The sequence below is a fragment of the Dermacentor andersoni genome, chromosome 1 (assembly GCF_023375885.2).
Source record: "Dermacentor andersoni chromosome 1, qqDerAnde1_hic_scaffold, whole genome shotgun sequence".
NCBI classification, from domain to species: domain Eukaryota; kingdom Metazoa; phylum Arthropoda; class Arachnida; order Ixodida; family Ixodidae; genus Dermacentor; species Dermacentor andersoni.
The window spans coordinates 100654398-100681416 of record NC_092814.1 but is presented as its reverse complement, the minus strand read 5'-3'; the positions used below and the strand labels follow the sequence as shown (position 1 = coordinate 100681416).

General features: G+C 46.5%; 1 long non-coding RNA gene across 1 annotated transcript in view; it reads left to right on the top strand.

Moving 5' to 3' along the window:
• The window catches only part of LOC129380549 (uncharacterized), a 99308-nt gene extending 73122 nt beyond the window's left edge, over positions 1–26186 (top strand). Inside the window, exons 2-3 of the long non-coding RNA XR_008608673.2 lie at positions 3826–4119; positions 25863–26186. This is a non-coding gene — a long non-coding RNA (uncharacterized lncRNA). The remainder of the gene's footprint in view (positions 1–3825; positions 4120–25862) is intronic.
• Positions 26187–27019: the final 833 nt, after the last annotated feature.

The following is a 27019-nucleotide window of genomic DNA, read 5'->3' as shown; positions in this document are numbered from 1 at the left end:
GAAGGCTGCAAAATCTGTCATACAGCACAGACCTGTCGCCTTGCGACTTGTACATTTTGGGGCATCTGAAAAAAAAAAAAGCAGCTCAAGGGAACTAGATTCATGTCGGACGATGACGTGAAAGAGTCAGTTACAGAATTTTTGAAGCAGCAACCCAAGGAGTTTTATGAGACAAGAATCACGTGATTCGTTAGTCAGTGGGATAAACGACTAGACTACATTTAAATAAGGTATCCCGTTTGTCATATATTCGCATTAGCTTACTTTCATTTGACGCGGCCTCTTATATTTTGCAGAACTGCTTTTTATATGTGCTCTCTGTTGCGACTACAATTTCGGTTGAATTACTCACAATAAACGACCGGTGACAGCTGCTCCTGCGCACTACATTGTAACAAAGGACGACATCATTGAGATTTTCCTTGGCCGTTGCATATGTACAAATATGTAAACAAAGTTCTTGAATGACAAAATTTCATTATAATATTTGTCCTCAACTTGTTCATTTCTTGGCCTTTACATTTTTCATATCAGCGGCATGCGCTGCTTTGCTGGTTTCAAACTGATATTGTTGTAAAGTTAATGCGTTATTTCCTTTACTTATTAAATAGACAGAAAACATGGAAGCTTTGATATCAGTTATTCGGGCACAATTTTTGAGGAATACGAGTACATTCTTTTATTAAAAAAATACATATTTGACTTGTCTTGACTGTGCGTAGCGTTCAAGAATTCGTTTGCAGCATCTTTGGCAATGGCAATGCAGTTATTATTTATGTATTTGATCCCTCGACAAATTCTATAGGGTAGAGGCCGAGCTGCAACGTGAGCCCTCCCCCCCCCCCCCCCCCGAGCAAAATTTCTGGCTACGCCAATGGCTATATGCCACCTTTTAATGACAAAAAAAAATATTTGGCTTTTTCTCCGGTGCTGGGCGTAATCGACCCCGCGTCATATATTTCATACAGTCTTGTCTGAATATATATTTACACCCGCGCCTAGTACGGACTTCGCGGCCGCGCTGCTAGATGGCACAACTTGTCCAGTGGGAAGCGTGAGAAAGCCGACCGGCTGCATACACGCCTCATACATCGTGTGAAGTCATCGCATGACGTCATAACATGACGTTCTGTTTGCGTCACCCAGCAGCGGGCAACCAGCGTCCTGCGGCTCCGTGCTCCTTGCTGTCGCAGCGCGCTGACTGCCCGCCACTGGGTGACGTAGTGGAACGTCGTTTCGAGGGGTGCGGCTTTGCGTTCACTGCAGCCTCCCAGTTTCGGTTTCGCGAATTGATGACCGAAATTCGTCGTGCGAGCGTTCCGCGGGTAAGCGCATTTTTTCATATTCAGAAGTTGATTTGGTTTGTACGGAGTTTGCTTGAATTTTCCGATTACAATGAGCTCGCTGAAACTAAAGGTTTCAAAGTTAATTAACAGAATGTTTGTTAATTAGCGACTAATTGCCACATATCACCCGTCACTCCGTGGTCGGCACCGCTAACGGCATGTCTCCGAAGGAACCGTCCTTTAATTTCAGAACGGCTATTTTGAATTATTACTTAACGTCTTCGTTGAAACACCCTGTATAGCTGGCTAACGAGCTTTTGTAGACAAGTAGCCAGCAGTACATCACAAGGTCATAAAAACTCACAGATGACTATTACGTCAAGTGTGCCAACCTCCGAAGCTAGTTTATCTCTAATCCGAATTCAAAAATTCTCTAGATTTCCCTAGATTCTTGCAAAACGTGGTTGTGCAGTGAGTCAATGCGATTTCTGTAATAATAAATGTTTGTTTATTTTATGCACATACACTGGAAATTTTATAGTTAAAATCTATTTTTAAGCTCGTTCGAAAATTATCAAATAATGAAGTCATCGGATTCAAGCTGAAATGCTGTTACATTGAGCGTTTTTATACTAGCACCACAGCCTCCTGCACGATGGCATATTCACAGGAGACACCAGAACGCATATACTTTGTTGTTGTTCAAAGTTGTTTTCCATCAAGAGCAAAACGGGAACATTAAATGTAACTTTGTTTGAACTGTAAGGAAAACGGGCGCCGAACATTCCCTTACGGAATGTAACAGTGTAAAAACAGTGCGCTACTTCATAACAGTAATGTGAAAGATGTCACCATTTTCTTTTTTGCATGCCGTGAACTTTCTTAGCACCACCACTCTCGCGCGCATTCGCGTAATTTGCAGCGAAGCACTAAGACACGCGGAAAATTGTTATTTTTCCTCCAAAACGAAAACTCGCCCAATCACATGAGGCCTTTGTGAAAGGTTGTTCGGCCTATGGGCGTTTCACAGCACATTTGAATATACCCATGCATAGTTGACTGTTTAGCGCCACAACCGCAGTGGACTCGGCGCTAGGTAAGTGTTCGTTCACGCCCAGATTTGCACGTGCTGCTTTATTTGGACAAGCGTTGTAGCATGCGTTTGTTTTACCGGTTACAGATAAATATTTCGCTCAGAGTGCACAAATGTCGACGACACAGCTAGAGGTACGAACGGCAAAATCTGATTAGAAGTACTTCGTTACAGGGGCGAGGGAATCCACACCCTATCGTTTACTTGGCGAGATGCGTTCACCTCCTTCGCTGCTGCACAATCAAAATCATAGTTCGTGTGTTAATGCGAAGGCAATTTTGAGTAACTAAAATCAAAACACACTGTTCTATCAGCAGCTTTACCTTCAATATCCTAGAGCAAAATTTTCCTAGATGCGGACAAATTTCCTCATTTACCGAAACAAGACTGAAAATCCCTAGATCTAAGGAAAATTTCCTAGAGTTGGCACCCCTGTATTTAACATACAGGGGTGCGAAATTCAGGACAGATGTTCATTCGTAATATAATTATGGCATCATGAAATAACAGAAATTCATAATACTATACGCATTACAAAACCAGAACAAGGTAAAAGTGGGAGCCAGCGTTTCGAAAGTGGACTTGTCTTTTTCAAGGCAACAAATGCTTTCCTCGGCACAGTATATAAAGGTAGGGTTATTCTAAAGGGGAGAGGGGGTAAGGCGCCTTGCCCACCCGCCTTATCTCTCTCACCTTTAGAAGAACGGAAGCTCAAATTGGCCAAGGTTCATATGGGGCGAGATATGCTGCGTAAGCTTATTGCCTGCTGTATGTTGCCTGCGAAACATATGTGCAGCCGTTACATTTGTCCAAGTCTACGTCGAGGACGCTATACAAAACCTGCACAACTGACAAGCAATTAAAGTTGAGCGTTCGGGCTTCTGCCCTTGATTACAGCAGTGCCAACTGAACCCCAATTGGCTGTGGTAGGCGAGTTTTGTTATTCTGTTAGCAGCGACGTCAATTCCACGTGACTGTAACGTCACCCTCGCGTGCCAGTAATTTCGCTGGCACCTATTCCGTCCGAGCCACCACCGAATGCTGTCGTTTTTAGCGACAAAGACAGCTCTTGTAAAACGTGATGATGCTGTCTATACTTTTCCCCATACCGATTCAAGCAGCGCCGCATGTTAAAGACAGCGAAAAGCCGGTGCAATGAAAGTGTTGGCGTTGAAGGCTTTGGGCATAAGACCAAATAATCAGTATTATGTTTTCATAGCAATGATGAACGTCATAACATAAAAAAATTATAAATCAGCTATTTAGCTAAAGAATGATTAATCTCTGGTTCAATTCGGGTTTTCGATTCTGAATCTAAGCCCGTATTCACGAGAAACCTCTTACGCTATAATTGTTCGTAAGAGAAGTTTTCAGGCAATCCTGAAAATCCTGAGGGGACACGCCACCCCACCGAGCGTGGTCATGACGCCGACGTTGTTTGCGCAGGCGCTGCTGCTATCGTCAATCACCTCGGCTGCCTTTCTCGGTGGAACCTGCCCTTCCTCATCTTTTTCTCGCAACTGGAATGACATCGCCTGCCAACTTTCGCTGCCTTCGGACAAAGAAAGCAATTCAGCCTCAAGCCCGCCACTTCTAGCCCCAACCGAGCTTTCCGCCTGGACACAGCGAGCAACTTCCTGCGCGGGAGACTCCCTACTTCTACTTAAGCAGTCTCCGTCTTGGAACTTGGGGCACGCCACCGCACCGAGCGCGGTCGTGACGTCGACTTTGCTGGCGCAGGTTAGTTACCTACCTTGTGCAAGATGTGTACGCTCTAGTGACCGAAGGTTTATCGCGGTGTCGTGACCCTCTGACACATTTGATGCCACAAGGAAAATTTTGTGCCACTCGCTTTGTTCATTATGCGTGAATGCTCACCTCACTTTTCTTTAACTAGCCCTTTCTGGGGACATTGAACTTAACCTCGGTCCTGTTAATGACATTCCCACTCCGGTATTCCTTGAATCCATTGCTAGCGCCCTATCCCGTTTAGAAACCTCTCAGAACACCGTTCTGTCTGAGCTCGCTCTAATTCGTGCTACACAGGTCACCATTGAAAACCAGGTTGGTCGTCTATCCACCCACGTTGACGCCCTTGAGAAAATTGTAGATGCTCATGAATCAAGTCACTCAATAACTGCGTCCAGTGACAACCCTGAAATAATTACACTCACTTCACAAATAGAGACGGACAACAGATTCCGCGAGTCGATCACATACGCATTCTTGGGCTCCTAATCGAAGCCACCGGATGCCACGGACACACTATCAAACATTTAACCGCCAAAACTGAAAACATGATCAGACTCATCCACAGAGTCTCGGGGCGCAGAAAGGGTCTCTGCGAAGACAACCTTTTACGCGTATACCACGCATTCCTTATGAGCCACATTAATTACGTCGCCTCTGCCCACAACTGGACGAAAACAGAAAAGACGAAACTAAACACACTCATTCGCAAGAGCATCAAACAGGTCTTGGACATTCCACAAAGAGCAAGTACATCAAAGGTTGACCAGCTAGGCATGCACAACAACATCGACGAAGTGATCGAGGCTCAGACTATGGCGCAAATACTACGCCTATCCTCGTCCAAAGCCGGCAGACTAATCCTAAACGAAGCTAATATCTCCTCATCTCCCTATTTCGAGCATGCGATTACCCTACCGAGCGAAATTAGAGGCAACTACAAGGTCTCACCATTTCCTAGAAACGTACACCCACAGCACAACGTGGGCAGGCGCCGGGCCCGCGCCCGCGCGATTCTCGATCGCACCGACGCGGATCGCGAAGCCACCGCATTTGTGGACGCGGCCCAGTACGGCAACACATCCACTTTCGCGATAGCAGTCGTGGACGGTAACGGAACCTTACGATCATCCGCATCGGTTAAAACGACCACCAGCGCTAAAGCAGAACAGATAGCCGTAGCCATCGCCATGGCAGACCCCACATTTACTCATGTCCTCACGGACTCGCGTGCCGCAATTCGGGCCTACGAAAGCGGCAACGTATGTAAAGAAGTGGCGCACATACTACTAGCGAGCTCAAAGGAGAGCAAACGACGCCTCTCCTGGTTCCCCGCTCACATGGGGAAAGACATTCACCCGCGGAAACCAAACCTCAATGAGACGGCCCACGACCGTGCGCGAGAACTTGCCCGCCGCGACGGTCCCACGGCCTCCGAGGGGCTGGACATTCAGTTTAATGACCCGTTACTCACTTATCACGAAATCACCTCATACTATCGAAAAGGCAGAATGAAATATCCGCTCCCGCACTCCAAACTCGAACGCGCGCAGGCGGCCGCGTTTCGAATGCTACAAACGGACTCGTATCCGTCACGAGGCCTACTGGACATCTCGGGCATCCCGGCAAATTGCCCAGACTGCCAAGAACTTTATTGCTCACTCTCGCACATGCTATGGCAATGTACCGCGTTACCAAAGGGCCCTCTCTCTAGTGAGCCCGAATGGGAAGAAGCCCTCAAAAGCCCGGACCTCAAACTCCAGCTCAAGGCCGTCCAGAGGGCCCAAGAACTGGCGGAGCGTCACCACGTTCCCGTCCCGACTTGGGCGTCGCCTACGGTTTCGGCCCGAGGAGCTCCCCGTATGGGATCTCTAACGGCTTAAAACTCCTCAGGACCTCACTGAAGTTCCTGACTGACTGACTGACACTTCACAAATAAACAACATCGTACAGAAATGCAATGACTCGGAAAACCGCCTTCGCCGGGGCAACCTACTTTTTTTCGGTGTTGAGGATGCGCGTGATGGAACTTGGGAGCAATCAGTCTCGTGTTATTTCACTGTGTGCAGATAAACTTCAAATTGCCATCACCAAAAATGACAGAACGCGCACACAGGCTTGGCCGTTTCCAGGCCGGTAAACACCGACCAATTATAGTGAAACTTGCGGGGTTCAAAGATAAATGTAGCATTCTGTCTGCCGGGCCAAAGCTTAAAGGTTCGCCAATTTCTATCCGGGAAGATTTTTCATCGCGCATCCGGCTTGCAAGGAAAAAGTTGTACGCCTATGCGAAACAAAACAACGCCTCCACTTTCATTTTTTGTTCCTGGTCCTTCTACGTCAACAGCGGCCGCACCGAGAAAGCGGTCTAGTCGCCCGAGTGACACCGACAGCGAGGACACTGTGATCTACTCAAGGACCAGTGATGAAACCTCGGATGACAGCGACTTCGTGCCCGTAACGAAGCACAAAGCAAAGAGAAGACTCGTCAGGACATCTCCTTCCACAAGTAAGGCAACTGTGATCCCGACGCGAAAGCCATCAGACCTCACAATTTTATTTGTGCCTGTGGCTGCTAGCGACAATCTAAACCGGATCAACCGCCAAGCCACGTCTGTATCGCTCGAGGCACTTGTTCAGGGTCAGATCAAAGATGTAAGGATCAACGCCCGTAAGAACATCCTCGCTATAGATGTCACAAACCGCAGCGCGCTAGACATTCTGAGCAACGTTAAGGTGCTGGATAGCAACAACGTACGCTGCTATAAACAAGATCATCATGACTCTATGGCCGGCGTTGTGTATGACGTAGATGATTCCATAAGCGATGCTGATCTGCATATACTCATCAAGCCGGCGACAGAGGGAATGGCCATATTGCAAGCCCGTCGCCTGGGAGACTCGCAATGTGTCAACTTAACTTTCAAAGGAGACAGCCTACCGTCACAGATCAAGGTCGGTCACTTCCGACGCATTGTACGGCCTTTTGTGCCAAAGCCGCTTCAGTGCAGGAAGTGTCAAAGGATAGGGCACGTTAGTGCAGTTTGCACAAATGCTGCCGTGTGCTCACGGTGCTCTGGGCCGCACAGCTCCGACGCCTGTCGTGCAGAAAACCAAAAGTACGCCAATTGTCAGGGCTCTCACGATGCAACTTTAAAGAATTGCCCACATGTGAAAAATGAGGTGAAAGTCTTGAGGCAAATGGTCAGGGATGGTTCCTCGCACAGGGAGGCTGCCGCTAATGTGCGACGTCGACGTTCACGTCGCCGGAGATCTAGGAAACCCACTGCTATTGCTAAGGATGCACCGCGTCCACTGACAGTCCACAAACTTCCGCATACAACTAGCAATAGCAGCAATGAGGTTCCTCAGCAGAAAGTCTCCAATATCATTGCCACATGCCAGGAGTGGCCGCCACTGCCATGGCTAGATCCACCAGCGGAGCGACAAGATATAGCACGCTCGCCGAATCATGCTTCACCTTCTGGCAGCAACCAAGACGACGACAAACAAGTTGTCACCATGATAAGGGCCCTTATGAACACGCTACGAGTACTACTGACCGCCATACACTCTCCGGCGGCTCGAGGCGCATTTCAAGTACTGGATGCCCCGAATCCGGTACTGTCCGGTCTTGAGAAGCACCATGGCTGCTCTTCTACATTCGTTCCTTAAAGAGGTCAAGGAAGCGTCTATCTTCCAATGGAATGTCAGAGGCATTAAATCCCGCATTTCGGACTTTCGTCCGTTTGTTTTTAAGAACAAATTTACAATAATCGTCATTTGTGAACCAAACGTTGAGAGCGCCATCCGCCTATTAGGATATGAAGCTTTCATGTCTGCCACCTGTAGCGACCGCAGCAAAGTCATCGTTTATATCAGATGCGATTTCACGTATGTTTTACACCCAGTGGCACCTGATAACGACAATCAGTACGTATGTTTGACTATAAAATGCAAGAACGTCGCACTCACGCTCGTAGGTGCCTACATTTCACCTTCGAGTCGATTTGACAACGCAAGACTAGGTGCAATTTTAACAGCGACACCTGGACCATGGGTTATTACCGGCGACTTCAATGCGCATCATCCACTATGGGGAAGCTTAAAGATGGACTGTTGAGGAAGACGTGTACTATCCTTCGCGTCGGACCATGAGCTCTGCTGCCTAAATGATGGCAGTCCCACTTTTCTGCGGGGATTGACATACAGTAGCAGCCTGGACTTTACTTTTGTTTCAAGATGCCTCAATGCCAGTGTAAGATGGTTCACGGACAACGAAACGCATGGTAGTGACCACGTTCTAACATATGTTAATATCGACGGCATACGCAAGTCACACTCTACTACAGTTCTTCATCACATCGACTGGCCTAAATACACGTTGCTAATGGAGAAGAACTGCCAAGAGATCCAGGACTGTCTACCTGGCAACATCGAGAAGCTAATTAGCGCCGCTGCTCAAGAAGTCACAAGATCTTTTAGGCCTATTCCTAAAGTTTCTGAATTCGAAGCAGAATTGGAGCGGCCTCGAGCAATCCGCCGTCGCGCGGAACGAAGGTACAGGCGCACCAAGTCCATCTACGACCTAAGAGAGGCGAGACGCATACAGAATAAGATCCAGCGTCGGATCAACTCCCTGCAGTCTCTAAGATGGAAGACCTTCTGTGATTCCCTTGATCCGCATGAACCCTTGTCATATATATGGAGAACAGTGCATGGTCTTCGAACATCACCGCAACAACGCCACCCCTTCAAATGCCTGGCTCTCTACCAAGGTCGCAGAGAGATCGACGTAGCGGAGGACTTCTGTTTCAAGGTTGCTGGTCTACCGCCATCGTTCGCTACACGTGATCCCCGTGACGTTCCAATCTCGCGGGATTCTCGTATGGACAATCTGTTTTCCATCGAGGAGTTGCAGGCGGCGTTGGCAGCGTGCAGACGTTTCTCATGGCCTGGGCCTGACGGGGTGACATACGCAGCTCTTGAAAACCTCGGTCAAACAGCCCGGCATGCACTTCTAGACGTGCACAATAATTCATGGCGTGAAGGAGTAGCTCCTGCTGCATGGAAGTCCAGCCGCCTTGTGCCTCTGCTCAAACCAGGTAAATCACCCCTAGACGCGGCGTCTTATCGTCCCATTGCTCTAGCCAGTTGTCTAAGAAAGGTGATGTAGAGGATGGTGCTGACGCCTCTAGAGGGATAGCTGCAGAACTCGCAGCTATCTGTGCTGCTCTGGAGTTTATTGTTCACAAATCATCACATTCATGGTCCATCTTATGTGACTCAAAGGCAGCTCTCCAGTGTCTGATGTCCCCTTTCAACCACGGACCAAATGTGCAACTAGTCGCAGACATCCGACTACTCCACCATCACGCAATCAACAAGGGACACAACATCATCTACCAGTGGATACCGGGTCACTGCGGAATTTCGGGAAATGACAGTGCGAATGACGCTGCCCAGTCGGCCCATGATGGTGTCCAGATTATACCCATACCGCTGTCAAGAACAGATGCAGCCACAAGTCTTCGCTCCCTCGCTCGCGAGCTTACGCAAAATCTGTGGAGCACCAGTGAATTCACGAACGAACGTCTCCACAGATTGGATCCACGTCTGCAACTCCGCCTACCACCAGGGTTACCACGAGCGGAAGGAACACTTCTGTGCCGCCTGTGGCTCGGCGTGGCATTCACGAACTCCTATTCATTCCACATTAGAATGGCTGACAGCCAGCCCTACTTGCGACACCTGCGGCTGCGAGGAGACGATTGAGCACCTCCTTTGTGACTGTCCCCGTTACAAAGTGCAAAGAAAAGTGCTCGTGACCGCGCTCGAAAAACTGGACAATCGCCCCTTTACAGAGTAAAAAGCTCTAGGACACTGGTCCAGACGGGCTTCGGCACTCAAGGCCTTAAGAGCTTTGCTGAAGTTTTTGAGGACATGCGAATTGTGCGACCACCTTTCAATGTTGTAGAGCGTAGTTTCGCGTTACTAAGTGAATTTTCTGGTTTCCACTTTTTTCCTCTTCTTCTTTCTCACTTTGTTCCCTTTACCCCTTTCCCCAGCACAAGGTAGCCAGCCGGTACTTACACTGGCTAACCTCCCTGTCTTTCCTCCCCTTTGTCTCCTCCTCCTCCTCCACTTTCAAGATACGCTCCGATAAGCTTCAGATGGATGAAAGAGAGTTTTTTTATGATGCGCAATCCAACTTAGTTTTAGAAGTTAAATCCTAGCCATCACTGCAGGCTTGCCCAGCACTCTCATCACCCCCCCAGCCGCTACTAAATCCTGTTGACGCTTCACGCAATCACATACTATCTGTTAGACTGGCTAATGTTCGCAGTTACATGTCGAAAGAGATACAGTTGAAGCCCTTCTCGACGACAATAATACAGACGTGGCCATTTTCAGTCTTGGTTAACCCCTGACATAGATAGCACTGAGTTACTGCATGCAGATTCCCCCTACACTGTTTTCAGACGCGATAGGAAGGAACGAAGGGGTGGTGGCGTTCTTGTCTTCACGAAAAACAGCATTCCTTTTTACCAGGGGCCCTATAACGTAAAACTATTCCAATATGTTTCTATTCCAATCTCCTGACGTCAAATTTGCGTAACCCCCGACGCAAGCACCGGGCGGTCACCCGCAGGGTTGTCTGAACACACCAATAAAACGCTCTCCTCGTTCACAGGAGGTCACTTTTGTTTGCTTGAAAAACGAATAACATTGCCTACACTGAGCGGCTTGTCGTATTTAATTGGCTGACAAGAGGCGAGGAGAACGCTCAAGTGGAGAGGGATTCAATGGGGCAGAGCCAGTGCACTGAAAATCGATAACCGGATGAAGAGGGTGGTGCCGGCGTCTGCGATTGGTCGGCTTTCCCTTACTTAGCTTGCGGTGGCTGGTCGAAAATCGCGGCGGCATGCAACAGAAGCTTAAGAATGACGCTAAAAGGGTCACTCAGCAAAAAAGAGTTGGCAGAATTAGGTGGTAAACGTGCCGAAAGTGCTTGAAAACGTTACGGCCACGCAAGAAGTTTTATTATGCGCAAATACACCCATGCTCTCCGGCAGGTGCGAGTAGCCAGCGCCTGAGCGATCGGCGGCAGCCATCTTTTATTCCTTTCGGAACGGGGCAGCCTGCGGATATTCAGAAGAAAATTCAGTTTTGTTCGACATATTAATGCATCTTTAATGCGTACACGTCACTTTGGCGCGGTGAGTTTTCGCGGTTTTATGACGTCGCGTGACAGGCAGGTGAAGTGGGTGCAGCCCGAAAACTTTTGACCAATTGCCGGAGGCTAATGGCGAAAAGGTGACGAATCAGAAATAACTGTTTTCCTTTTTTCTGTCAAATCATGCATATCAGTGTGTACACATCATATCAGATGGGGAGGTATCGCGGTTTTCGTGACGTCGCGGGACAGACAGGTGAAGTGGGGGTGGTCGAAAAAAGTTTTTGACCAATCGTAGAGGGCTGATCGATAGCAGAATTGGAATAGAAAAGTTTGGAATAGTTTTACGTTATAGCGCCCCAGCTCCCGAACAATTGTACTCATGAAATTTTGCATATCGGCATGGATATGCATGTGCATATCTATGCCGATATGCACATGCATACTCATATATTGTTATCGCCCACCCGATTGTGACCGTTCTTTTGTCGACGAACTTAACACTGTCATTTTAGATGCAACCTCTCGATTCCCAAGTGCTAACTATATTATTTGTGGTGACTTTAACTTTCCAGATATCAACTGGGACAATCTAACCGCATCATCCCGCCAGTCAAAAGATTTCCTTGATTTAGCCTTAAACTTCAACCTTACACAAACAGTAAACTTTCCTACACGTGGCTCAAACACCCTTGACCTGGTCCTCACTCCTCAACCCGAATACATTCAGTCGTTAGCATGTGTCAATGGGCTGAGCGATCACAATATTGTCATTTTCAATTTGAATATCCCTGTTCCACTCAGACAGCGTTCGATAAAATTAATACGGGACTACAATGAAGCTGGCTTTCCCAAATTAACAGTGAACTAAATATTTTTTGAATAACTAAAAGAAACTGCATTCAGAAGGTCTGTTGACAGAAACTGGTTGTTGTATAAGCAAAAGCTACTCAGCTTAATCATTAATTAGGTAGTCCTTGTTTGCATTCATGGTGTCATGGGAAAGCCTTGGTACACAAACCAACTAAAAAAACTAGCACAAAAGAAAAAGCGCCTTTTCAGAGTGGCAAAAAAATGTGGTTCTGCCCCGAAATGGAAGAAATTTTTCAACTGCCTGCGCGAGTACAACAGCCTTCTCAATATCATCCGTGTAAAGCCGAAGAAATGTTGGAAAATACTCGCACCAAGTAGAAATCAGTCGCATAACATTACCATAACTCATCATGATGGGTCCCATGTTCCAGGTGAAAAGCGTTCTGACGCCTTAAATTCATGCTTCTCTTCCGTCTTCACTTGTGAATATTCCACCAACATCCCTGTTTTATTAACATTTTGCGGCACTGAAATGCCTCCCATTGATATAACTACTGAAGGTATTGCGAGCCTAATCAATAAACTTAAAATATCTAGCTCCCCCGGACCTGACAACATACCGGTGAAGATACTGAAAGCCACTAACGTCATTTCTAGCCAGATATTACAAATAATTTTCAACCAGCGAGGGTACTATGCCCAAAGACTGGAAACTAAGCAAAGTAACCCCCGTCTTTATATCTGGTAAGCGCTCCAACCCATCCAATTATCGTCCAATATCACTTAGATGTATTGTCTGTAAACTCTTATAACATATCATATATTCCCATATAGCGTCCCATCTAGACAGCAATTCTTTTTTCTTTAGCAAACATGGCTGTCGTCCGGGCTTATCATGCGGACCACAACTCTTTGAATTCACCACAGATCTGTACCTAAACTTAGATTCTTCATTTCAGACTGACGTAATTTGCATAGATTTTTCAAAGGCTTTCGATCGCGTTCCTCACCATCGACTAGTGTCCAAACTTTCATGCCTTCCCCTCGACCCACTAATCCTATCATGGATCATCTGCTTCCTGACAGATCGCCTCCAGTTCACCTGTGTTGGCGGTCGCTGTTCATCATCATCATCATCCTCATCATTATCATCATCGTCGTCATCGTCATCATCATCATCATCACCATCATCATCATCAGCCTGGTTACGCCCACTGCAGGGCAAAGGCCTCTCCCATACTTCTCCAACTACCCCGGTCATGTACTAATTGTGGCCATGTCGTCCCTGCAAACTTCTTAATCTCATCCGCCCACCTAACTTTCTGCCGCCCCCTGCTACGCTTCCTTTCCCTTGGAATCCAGTCCGTAACCCTTAATGACCATCGGTTATCTTCCCTCCTCATTACATGTCCTGCCCATGCCCATTTCTTTTTCTTGATTTCAACTAAGATGTCATTAACTCGCGTTTGTTCCCTCACCCAATCTGCTCTTTTCTTATCCCTTAACGTTACACCCATCATTCTTCTTTCCATAGCTCGTTGCGTCGTCCTCAATTCAAGTAGAACCCTTTTCGTAAGCCTCCAGGTTTCTGCCCCGTAGGTGAGTACTGGTAAGAGACAGCTGTTATACACTTTTCTCTTGAGGCATAATGGCGACCTGCTGTTCATGATTTGAGAATGCCTACCAAACACACCGCAGCCCATTCTTATTCTTCTGATTATTTCAGTCGCATGATCCGGATCCGCGGTCACTACCTGCCCTAAGTAGATGTATTCCTTTACCATTTCCAGTGCCTCGCTACCTATCGTAAACTGCTGTTCTCTTCCGAGACTGTTAAACATTAGTTTTCTGCAGATTAATTTTTAGACCCACCCTTCTGCTTTGCCTCTCCATGTCAGTGAGCATGCATTGCAATTGGTCCCCTGAGTTACTAAGCAAGGCAATATGATCAGCGAATCGCAAGTTACTAAGGTATTCTTCATTAACTCTTATCCCCAATTCTTCCCAATCCAGGTCTCTGAATACCTCCTGTAAACACGCCGGAAACTGTTCAGATACTACCAAATTCATATCGGGTGTACCACAGGGATCCGTCCTCAGCCAACTCCTTTTTCTAATATACATTAACGACCTCCCAACAGACATATCATCTACAATACGTCTATTCGTCGATGACTGTTATTTAACGTCGTGTCACTACTAACACTGACCAATCCATTCCGCAAAATGACCTAAATTATATTGACAAGTGGTGCTCACGCTGGATGATGGAACTAAATGTCTCCAAATGCAAGTTAATGCATATATCACGTAAACGCTCTATGTCTAAATTTCCATACTCTTTAGGCTCTGTGAATTTATCTGAGGCCGACAGTTACAGCTACCTTGGCTTTATCATCATTCACGAACTAAATTGGTCGAACCACGTTGTACAAATAACAGCTGATGCCTCAAGATTGCTTCACTATATTAAAAGGTCCCTATCCTTGTGTCCTCCGTCGATTCGTAAACTAGCATATGAAATTTTCATCCGTACCAAATTAGAAGATGCGTCTATAATTTGGAATCCGCATCAAAAGTACTTGATTGACACTTTAGAAGCTACTCAAAATCGTGCCTCCCGTTTTATCTTATCGAATTATGACCACACTATCAGCGTTACTAACTTGAAATTATCTATTAGTTTGCCCCTTTTAGCATCAAGACGTATAATTTCGCAACTCTGCCTATACCATAAATTGTACTCTAATTTTCCTGACCTTCGTTCCTCGCTTTTATTTCCACCCGTGCGCTCATTACATCGTTTATTCAATTCTTTAAGTATCCAATGCATTCATGGTTTTACAAACACTTTCAACAAATCATTCCTTCCCGTTGCAATTGAACAATGGAACTCGCTTCGGGAATCCGTTTTGTAGAGCGAAACCCTTCGAAATTTCGAGAGTTACTAACCACCCATATTTTCGACTAATTATGCAAAAACCTGTTTTTCTTTTTTGCAGTGTCTTTTCAGTTGTTGCTTTTTGTTGCTTTGTACATGACCATTCCTTCGATGTTTGTATTATTGTTTTGCCCCTCCCCCTTATGTAATACCCCACATGGGGCCCTTAAGAAAATAAAAAATGATGATGATGATGATAAAGATGTTTGACATGGTATTAGCGAAGGTTGCTGGCAAAAAGAGGACTTGCGAACGAAAAGCTTTGTGAATTTGGCCCCTGGTGCTCCAACTTACGGAGTGATAGCGACACGCTAAAGTGCCTGCTCCGCTAAGGGGATCTAGGGCCTTCGATAGAGCAACCAAATCGACGATTCAGGAAATTCAGAGAAATCCATAAGTAATCTTATATGGAGTAGACACTGCAAACATTACGTCACCACCAGAGCCTGGGATATTCACAACCATTTTCTTACATTAGAGTGTTCCCTGTTTGGCCTTGTCTTTGAGCACACACCATGGACTCACGACAGCTCTCATCGCATAAAAACATCATCGCCGCCGCGGCAACCAATTGCTAGCGGCACTTACTTAAGCTAATCTTCATGAGTAAGAACCCAGAAGTGAATCAAAGTGTTCGTGCACCGGAATGAGTAGGGTTCGTGAACTGATATCATGGGCCGAACTTGAAAAGCTTTCCTTTTCTTTTGTAAGTGCTGTTTGTCATTGGCTGCCTGCTGTCGCCAATAATACGTGTCCACCATCACCATTGGCTGGCATCTGCTCTTACGTATATTTTTAGCTAAAAGAAAGAGAGAGAGAAATAGAAGACAGGAAAGGCAGGGAGGTTAACCAGACGCACGTACAGTTTTCTACCCTTGTTAGGAATGGCCTGCCGAGGTGGCAACATGCAAGTTTTCTCAGCCAGCTGCAGCTGCGAGCTTCCCCGAAGAGAACCATGGAAGCCTATCACAATTGCTGCGGTGACTCATTTCGTAGGGACCTCGAGGTGCCGCTTCAACACCTCCTCGGCGCCGTTGTGACTAAACGCGATCGGCGGACCAACTATTGTTACTGAACCCGCCACCAACGACATGGTCTCTCTGCAGCAAGAAGAGCTTCCCTAACAAAAGGGTGCTTTGCGGTACGCGGGCCCCAGGATTCGTCACAGTCTGCTGACACTCGTGGCGACTACAGGACGCAAGACAATGGACAACCGGCGGCCACGCTGCGGCGGTCAGCTCGGGGAACCAACGCGCCTTTCAAGACGTAAGCCCCGAGTTCTGCGACGCCCGTCTCACCTCGGAGGGGGCAGTGAAACCTGTGCGGAATGTGTGTGTGTAAACCCCCTTCCCTCAAAGGCGGGCCGGCCATGAGGACTTTCTACGCTGACTGGTCGAACGTTTCCCTCACCTAGGAATCTAGGGAGACCGGAGTGTTTATGAGCGGCTGTTGTCGGCTGCTAGGGTGCGCTCGTCAATGTACTCGTCATCCTGCTCGTCATCGTGCTCGTGAGCTGTGAGCTCGAGCTCGTATGCTGTCTGCTTCGTCTTGCGGGCCCCATTTGGGAGTCACGCTAGACTGTCGAATGTATGTTGTTTAAAATGTAAATACTGTAAATAATCTTTGTACGCCTAGTTGCTCCCAAGTTCATCTCTACGACCTTCAACCCTTACAAATGGTGGCAGCGGCGAGATCGTCCGACAACTCTAATACCCTGCACTGGCGGAAGGGGCTATGGGGATGAAGAGAGAGAGAGAGAGGAGAGAGAGCACAGTTTCGCGCACAGTGGAAGGTTCGCACCGAGTCTACACACGGTTCCCAAGGCCTGTCGACTTGAGGTATTTCAAGAGCGCTTTCGTGGCTTTCTGTGCCATCGAATTGCACGGCCAAGGTCCGAGGATTTTCGTTACGGAAATGGTCATTACGGGAAAATAGTCCAGCTGGTTCAGTGCTGCCCGGAGAACGTCGCGCTCGACGTCATATTGGGGACACATACATAGGATATGATAAATCGTTACTGTGGTTCCGCAAGAGTCGCACATGGGCGTTTCCCCCATTCCAATGCAGAACGAGTAGGCTTTCGTAAATGCCACCCCGAGCCAGAGAATACTGTCGCCTCAGAGCGGGAAATATTTTATGGCACTTGTAGCTTTAAGGATGGATTTAGCATATGAAGATGACAATTCGGGAGGTTGGGAGAAGACCACTATTTGTGTGTCATATCTTTAGCCACAATATGAAGCTTCCTTGCAGCATCGGTTCTTGATAAGGGGATTGAAACTGGTCGGGCATCCAGATGGGCAGACCGGGCGGCTTCGTCGGCGAGGTCATTACCAGCAATGCCGGTATGTCCAGGCAGCCACTGGAATATAATTTCATGCCCATTAGCGATAGCTTGATGGTGATCTTGCCTTATTTCATATGTCAGCTGCTCATGAGTCCTATGATATAGGGCAAAATGCAGACTCTGAAGTGCTGCCTCTGAAGTGCAGACTCTGAAGTCGCAAAAACTGCCCCATTTCTGAGGTGTCTCTTGCAGGAGATATCAGAGAGCAGCACGCAGGGCAGCAAGCTCTGCCGCTGTTGATGTCATGTAGGACAATTTGAACTTTATTGTGGTTTTCGTAGCCGGAATGACAACGGCACCCGAAGAGATGATAGGTGAGGCCGAACCATCAGTATAGATGTGTATTCGGACCCCGTATGCCTCATTGATTAATAGCAGCGTAATCTGTATCATAGCTATTGTTGGGTGATTGGCCTTCTTTACACCCGGAATTCTTAGGCGCACCTGAGGCTGTTCGAGACACCACAAGGGTAATGAAGGCCTTGCTGCTGGTATGTATCGTAATGGAAGACAATCTGTATGGGTGATTATAACTTCAGAAAACTTTGCACGCGGTCTCTGCTATGGCAAGAACGCCAAGTTATGATCAGGGACGCGGGAAAGATGACGGATATGCGGCCTGAGACAATCCACAGCAACGTATGTTTGAAGGGAATGATCTTTGGCGAGCACGATTGTTGCAGCTGTTGATGCACAGCGAGGAAGTCCTAAACACGTGCGCAATGCTCGGCCCTGTAAGCTCTCCAATGAGTGAATATTTGACCTGCACGTACTGGACAACACTGAAAGGCTGTAGTGTAAATAGCCTAGGAATAGAGCTCTGTACAACTGAAAAATAGAGCGTACAGATGTGCCCCATATTTTCCCGCACATGAATCTCAGTAACTGAGCAATCGACAACAGTTTTTTCTTCAGGTACGTGCAGTGAAAGCTCCAGGAAAGATTTCGATCGATTATTACACCCAAGAATCGATGGGTCTTTCCATAGGTGATAGTGTGTCCATTCATGGAGACTGGGTATGGTGTCACAGGTTTACCTGTGAATGAAATCAATGCACATTTCTCGATCGATACAGTCAAGCCTTGTATTTGAAAGTATGCTGATGTCAAAGTTGCTGCCCGCTGCAATCGCGCGCGAACCTGAAGCCGAGTTACCGCACACGTCCAAAGGCAGATGTCATCAGCGTATATCGAGACGCAGATTGTTTTAGGTAAATCTTCAGCTAGTCGAATGAGTGTCACATTGAACAACGTGGGACTCAATACTCCTCCTTGAGGCACGCCGCAGTAAGTGTAATATTCATGTGTGGGGCCATCTTCTCTTTGTGCAAAAAAAAACGACCGGCGTGTTAGATAGTCGGATAACTAGTGAAGCATACGGCCACCAATTCCAATAGTCTCCAGGGAGCTGATAACGGCATCATGTGCAACGTTGTCATATGCGGCTTTCACATCGAGAAAGAGCGCAACTGATATGTGCTTACTGTTTTTCTCCTGCTGCGCAAACGTTGTCAGGTCAATGACGCTGTCAACTGAGCAACGACCCCGACGAAAGCCTGTCATGGAATCTGGGTAGATATTGTAATGCTCGAGATAACATTCTAGACGTACAAGGACCATCCTTTCCATCACCTTTCCGATGCAGCTGGCCAGAGCGACAGGGCGATATGCCGCCAAACCCAACGGAGATTTTCCCAGCTTTAGCAAAGGTACCAGCCGACTTCCATTGCCGGGGAATTGTACCTCTGTGCCATGAGTTGTTGAAACTGCTCAGAAGCGCTCTTCTTGCCTCTTGTCTAAGGTGTCCCAGGGCAGCATAGGTGACGCCGTCAGGGCCTGGAGAGGAGGATCGTTTCGAAATAGCCAGGGCAGCTTCGAGTTCTTCCATGGTAAAGGAGATGGCCATTCCTGGTAACCGAGCCGCAGGGAGGTCACTCACACCAATGTTGGTGTTGACAGGCTCGCCAGTGACTCTCGCACAGAATTCCTCCGCCACACCAAGCTCAGTTTGGCCAAGAGGGAGAGCCAAAGCTGCGGATGGGTGTCGTTGTTTCCGGGATGAACGAAGACCATGGACTGTCTTCCAGATATGTGAAAGCGGCGTCCGAGGGTCCCGTGACTCACAGAGTCGCTTCCATCGCTGACTTTCTAGTTTGTCTATGCGACGCTGAACTTTCTTCTGAATGCGTCGTGCGTCTCTGAGATCATAAATTGATTTAGTGCATCTGTATCGTCGCTCTGTACGCCGTCGAATCGCACGAAGTCTCTCAAGTTCAATGTCGAAATCCGTGCGGTTTGGTGACATTGATAATAAATATTTGGCAGTTTTCATTGCTTCTGCGACGGTGTCGTCGACGTTGCCGGTGAAATCTCCCCGACACGCTTCTTCCATGAGCGACGTGAACATAGTCCAGTCAGTGCTCTTCGAGACACTATGAGAGAGAGAGAGAGAAAGAGAGAGGGCTCTAAATTTATTAGAAAAACAGAGAATTTTTCTGGCGTGTATATAACCGCTGGCATGCTACTCTGTATAGGGATGGGGAATGGGATTAAAAGGTTCCAGAGGAGAGGGGGAGGAAAAGAGAATAAAAATAAATATGAAATGTCCGAGTGGACCTGATACTAATATTTACAGGTGACATGACGGGTAAATTTAGGCTTTTGTATATGAAGTGTGCATTCTTTAAAGCTTACCTATTAGACCAATTGCTGACAAGTATTTGAACAATAAATCCAAAACCCGTCGCTGTTTTGAAGGGCTGGTCATTGGACCTAAGATGCTCGGTAACGTTAACGGTTCGTGGCAAATCATGTCCATTTGTTGCTCAAAAAATTGTCTCTCGTTGCGGTACGAGGGGCATTCTAGTAATATGTGCTCCATTGTCTCTTAAGTTGCGACAGTTATCACAGTATGGGTTAGTGGTAAGGCCTATGCGGTACAGATAATTGTTTGTCTATGCCACATTCAGTCGAAGACGATGGTACAATGTTTCTAAGTGTCGAGGAAGTGGTCGTGGAATTTTCGGCTTCATTTCTGGGTCAATGTAACGCAGGAAGTTATCTTGGTGAAGCGGCAGATTCCAGATGCGGTCTTTTTCTTGATAGGCATATTTTTCTGCCATGTTTGAAGCGTCGGCTTTTGTGAAAAATGTTCTTTTGAACTTGCAGTATTGGAGTCCATTTCAGGCAGCTTCATCCGCTCTTTCATTTCCCGAAATGCCGGCATGGCCAGGTATCCACTGGAACTTTATGCAATGCCCAGCAATCTTAGCCCTGTGGTGAAGATAAGCAATGTCAAATGCTGCAGGGTGATTATTGCAACGCTTGTGCCTGTTCCACATACTTTGCTGGGCTGCTTTTGTATCTGTGAAAATCACCCATGTCTTTGGCGGCTGCTGTCGAAGTACATACACAAGGGCCTCCTTAATGCCATATAGCTCCGCTGAAGTAGATGATGTCGCACGCTCAAGACGAAACGAGAATCGTTACCCTGTAGAGGGAACAAAAAGCCCGCACGATGAGCGATGTGGAGTTGTAGAGCCATCTGTGAAAATGTGCGTTACGGCTGCGCATTCCTTGTGCATATATTCCGACGCTATCTGATAAGTCGCTGCTTGAGGCATTTTCTTTTTCGCACTGATTCCAGGTATATATGGAACTATTTCCAGTGGCGACAGTGTCCATGGTGAAATGTATCATGGCATAATTTGTGATGCCTGAGCAGGAATCGAAATAGATATGCTTCCGACGGCCTGCCCAAAGCTAGATGTAGCACCGAGTGAGTCCATTAATCTTTAGGTAGGTGGGACTGTGATCACTCCCATGAGTCTCGATGTCGCAAAACAATTTAACATTGGATTTTAGCTTAAGAACACTTTGCAAGTACGGGCCCTGGATCTCATTCAGGACGCCCGACCTTGAAACACTGCTGAAGCATATAAGAACATTTTCTTTGCAATGTGTTCAGTCAGAAACCAAACGATTCGTTAAAAATCTCTCCTTAACGATCGTAACGCCACCTACTGCAACATTGCAGCCATCTTGTACCTCCTGTAGCTGACAAATGGGATATGAGGTTGCTAGGTGATAGCCTGCGATGGAAGAGATGTTTAGTCGTGTCACTATAAATATGGGAGGGATCAAATTGATGTGCTGAACCGAGATCGTTGTCTTGCCATTCAAGACGTCACCTCAGAGACAAGTAAATATAAAAAATAAGGAACGCCTCCTATTTTCTGGTCTTATTTTGCTTAGATGGCTTATCTTTATATTATAAGAACCCCACGAGAACCAAACAGTAGAGATTCGGAACACTACTTGTATTGTTTTGTCTGCATGGAAAAGATTTATGGAGAAAATATCACCAACAGTCGCTACATCTGAGAATGTCCATAAGGTTGGCCCGCACTTCGTGACCGGAACGCGGTAGCAATTATGTACACCCGTGAACAAAAGCATGCGGGCCAGGGATTGCGCGATAAAACTAATTTTATCCGCTGTCTGCGAATGCAACTTGAAATTAAAGACTGCAGTCCAAACTTGGTATTACAAAATTTCTAGTGCACTCGTCAGTTTCCGTTTATGCGTGTTAATTATGAAGAAATTCCGTTTCTTCGGCGACCATGTGGTCCGTATACTTTTTGCTCACGGGTGTACATTCAAGCCGGAGCTAAAGAAACAGTGCGAATGCATGTTCCAAGGTTCGTATTCACAACACCATCCACAGCTGCTCGTAACAGGCACCGTCCAATCGCAGTAGTGAACACATCATTTTTGGTGAAGGCAACCGCGTGCCTATCAGAAACTGTTACGGCCGAAAAGCTTTGTGAATTTGTTCCTGCGTTAAGTGCGATTTGTTTAAAGTCGCAGTAGCTACGGCATATCGTTTGGTGGCTGTGCTTAGCATGGCGCAGAACATCAACAGGAAGAACAGCGTCATTTCTCTCTTTCTTTTTTTTTCTTTTCCCCGGACCAAGATAAAAATAAACACTGCAGGCAAGCCTACCTTCAGTAGAACAGGGTTCTCGCTTTAAGGAGCATTACACGCGTTATTTAATTAATGTGCAGTAAGTAATGTCACATGCCGCCAGAATACGCGCATCTTCCCATTGCATCAGCAAATGAAAGGAAGGAAGATTGGCTCTTTATCCTGTATGTGAATGTCCTAGATGTCAATAACTTCTGCGAAGTCCGCTGCCCATGCAAATCCTAAAGGGAAACCAGAACAAGAAGAACTTCCAAGCTGAGAACGGCTTATCACTCCTCAAAAGAGCGAACTGGCCTGTGCTTGTGTGTAGTCTTTTACAAACGCACGTGCAGCAGAGAGGTTGCTCAGATCCGCCGCGGTGGCTTAGAGGGCGACGCGCTGCTAATGACGAGTTCGCGGGCTCTGTAGTCCCGGTCGCGACGGCCGCATGTCGATGGGGCGAAATGCAAAAACGCTCATGTACCGTGCATCGGGCGCACGTTAAAGATCCCCCAGGTGGTAAAAATTAATCCGGTGGCTCCCACTACAGCGTTGCCTCATATACATATATTGTGGTTTTGGCACGTAAAACCCGATAATTCAAACTTTAGGAAATGGTGAGCTGTGCTGGACAGAAAATAAAGAAGAAGAAAAAAGGAAGGGTCTGCATACGTCTCAGCATATTTTGTATAATATACCTTCGACGTCTGCATTCGTTTCATACACAAGGTTAACCTCAAGGGACGATTTTTTGGCAACCTCCGGGGAAAAAAATGATTGCAGCTTAGATTGTTTAAAGCCTCCTCAACGCGCACTTCGCAGGCTGCACTTCACAGCCCGGACCTGGATGAACAATTCTGGGCTGTCCAGCAGGCTCACGACGTGGCCGTGAGGCTTGGCCTTCCGGTCCCGACGTGGGAGCGGCCCGCTTAGTGGTTAATTATCACTACTTGCAGGACCAAATAAAGTTTTACATCCATCCATCTATCCATCCATCCTCAACGCGCAAATAAATTTGTGAGCAGTTATACAGATAGGCCGGTGACATCACTTGCGCACAAAAGAACGTTAGGACGCTCAATTCAAACGCTATTTTTACCGCTTTTCATGCGGCATGGTAATCGTGAAGAACGAACGTTGTGAATAATGCAGGGAGTCTAGTTCAAATGAGTTTAATGGTCATCTATCCTGGCAAGAGATAAGACGTAAGTGATCCATGAAGATGTACTACGTGACCACGCTCAGCTCTGGCTGCGAGCGCCGCACGAATATAAGGACAACAGACTACCCTCATAGGAGTTCGCACATTTCCATGTTGTGCTGGCGAATAGTGTTGTTGGCTTTCACACAACAGCTGTCGTAACCGTCCTCATTAGCCGCATTTCCTTCATCTGCACCGCTTCCGCCTTTGAGTTAAGATGCTTGTTTGAATGTCTGCTGGTGTAATTGGCCCATTTTCTTTTTCTTCTGTACGTGCTACGGCATTTTCCCCCTCGTGCTATCTAACAGCTTGTTTACTTGGTGTCATCCTTTCTTTGCCATTATGAAGCTTTGTTCAGGGAAAGGCCGCATAGGTCGTTTCTAGGGGTTCCGACAAAAAATGGGAATATGAAGAACAAGAAGAAGAATAACGTGAGGATACTGATAGCAGCTTAGAGGGTTTCTCTTCCGTAAGTTAACAAAACACAAAACGCAGCATGAGCTTCCCTTTGCCGCTCCCAGTGGCCTCACTGGCCGCTAGTGTGTCAAAACGGATCAGAAACCAAAATGAAAAATGAAAAAAAAAAACACCGTTATTTTCGGCCGGAACGAAAACGTAACCGAAACGTTATTTATTATTTTGTTTCGGTGTGAAACCGAAATATTTTTGATCGTTTTTCGGTTCGAGGGGAAAGTCGGCAATCCGAAACAACCGACTTCAGGCAACGCCAGAATTAGCGCGTACATCCTAGGCAGGGATAGTGCGAGCGATAGCCGGTCGAGCGCTCCACTAATCAAGCCTGTCTCTCGGTGCACTAGCAAATCAGCATCGTAGCAAAACCCAGGGCTTGCGCGCTGAAGCGCTTATCGTTTCGTTTTCTGCGGGTATGACGCTTTGTTACCGAAGTTTTATAGTTCGTTTATGTTCGTTTAAGTTCGTGTTATCGGTACAACAGTCTCGCATTTCGGCGAGTACACCCGCTGACGTGCTGCGTCTGAGATCATGCTCAGTGCCTTGACTTAAGGGACTGAGCATGATCTCAGTTAATAATCCACATATTTTTTTTTTACCGTTACTTTGCTTCGAAAATCTTTGCATGCGAACCTAAACCGTTATGAACCATTACGGATCATTTTTTGTTTGTTTGTTTGTTCCGGAGCAGAACCGGAACGGAACGTTTTTCAGTGGAACGAAACTAACACCAGAACGAAAAACATTTCGTTCCGACACCCTGCTCGGCGCACGATTGCAAAGGAAGTTCTACGATCGCAAGCCAGATGGCGCTACCTCCCAAGCAACCTCGCTTCTAGCTCTTTCCGCGTTACGATGTGCGCGGTCAAAGTTGCGCTCTCGCTCAGCGGTTTTGTTCGATTTGCCCGAAGTGTGCGCAGCTTGATAACTTAGTGAACTCAATTTGCAGCGGCTGAAGGCTAAGTGATGGTCGTGACAACCAGCATTTAAATCGAATTTAGGTTGGAGTTTTTGTTCAAGTTAGAAAGAGAGAGCTTGCCTTGAGCAATTCAGCGGATTTAACAAGCGTGTTCATTTGGGCTGGTGTACATCTTGTCAAAAAGCAGAGTTTTCAACATAGCTACACAGGACAAAGAAAAGAAGCACAGGACTACGCTCTGTCCTGTGTTTTTTTTTCTTTGTCCTGCGTAGCGCTGTTCCCATTTCTGCTGTTTGACAATCCATTTATTGCGCTCTTGTGCCTCTGCGATTCATGAGTGAACTTATTCAATAATATTCTGTGAATGTTTTGTAAGCATTAACGGCGGCGCTCCCTTTGGTCGAAAGATGCAACGGGATTGTTCCATTTCATATTAGCTTCTACTTGGCAAGTTCAAAATGTTTGTTACTTGGTTGTTTCTCTGTGAAATAGCGCAGCTATATGAAAGGTGGTACGAGGGTCCAAGAAAATGTAAAATGATGAGGAAGATAAGCTGAAAGGAAATTATCAACCGGAAATTACGACATTAAAGTTAACTGTTACGATAAAGAAGAAATTAGAATATAAAAAATCAAAATGATGGTTTATGTGCATGATCTTCTTCTTCAGCCTGTGATATTCTTTTGTTTTACTTGGTTGAGTTGTTACTGTTGCAGTTTAAAGCAGGCTTAGAGAATAAAATCTCTGGCCAAGTGTCACGAAAGCTGGACGCAAGCGAAATTGTCTAGTCATAATCACTTTTTTTTTTAGCTGTCCAGATAACGTTGGTATCAAACTATTTTGTTCAGGGGTAGAATTATCCCTGTCCTGAAACTAGTTCTTTCAATTCTTATTCGCAGGTTACCGACCAAGCTTCTGCAGTTGACAAAGAATGGCCTTTCATCTTGCAGTCATTCCTAGTCGGTCAAGGAATCCGGCACGCTGAAGTGCTTTCCTCCTGTTGCTGCGTAGGCGACATGAATGACCACTTGACCTCCAGCATATTAATAAAACCGGCTTTTCGAGTTCGGTTCTTGTTATTTTGATCAGTAAATATTTATTAAGGGGACAAAGAGGCATAACGCTGCATATACAAATGCAGATTACGGTGCAGAGAAAAACAAAAGCTCGAATTGTTTCTGCAACGAATTGAATAAACTCTGAAATTTTGTTCGTTGTCTGTATGTACGCTGTGTGGTTTTCTGCGTGGTTTAAGTTATGGAGTGGAAATTTGCTACAGTGCAATTCATGTTCTGCCACATGGTCACACCGCTACTAGATAACATTGCTTGGTGAAAAATAATCACAATATATGCCAAAGCCGCCACGCTTTGTAACTGACGTGCAAATTCTTTACATCTGTAGATACAAAGCCCGCTGCATCAGCAACGCAGACAAATAAGTTGCATTAAGAACGTACTTCAAAGGGAGAGTGTTCATTTTATCATTCATTTAGCGACATTCCATAACAGCAATCGCTAACATTGTGCACACGTAACGTCATTTATTTATTCATAATACCGTAAACGTCATGAGGACCGGGAAATTACGTGAGGCAATAACAGTTTTATCCTTGATATCATTTTTCTATGAGAAAGTAAACAAAAAGCCGTTGACTTCCACCAGTGATTTGCAAGAACCGCATTTAAGATTGCACTGACCACGTGTTCCTTTTTTTTCTATGTTCCACTATATTCCCCACGTACGAAATTCGCACAGAAACAATAAAGTGCATATCTCGTCAACGACACTTGGCATCAAGCAGAATACGCACGCATTTAACAGCTGTGCGAGTCAGAGGCCGAAGAGCCTTTGAAGAGGGTCGGATGAGCGCTCTATAGCTTGGACAACCACCGCGTAGGCGCGTCTACCGCGGGCATAAAACCGGCTTATCCAGACACCCTCAGCCATCGACCCGCTTCGCACCTTTTTATTTACTCTAATGCCAGTGGCTTAGAGGGACGCCTTAGTAGGCACTCGGGAGCGTTTCCCTCTGTGGCCTGCGGAGGCTAAAATC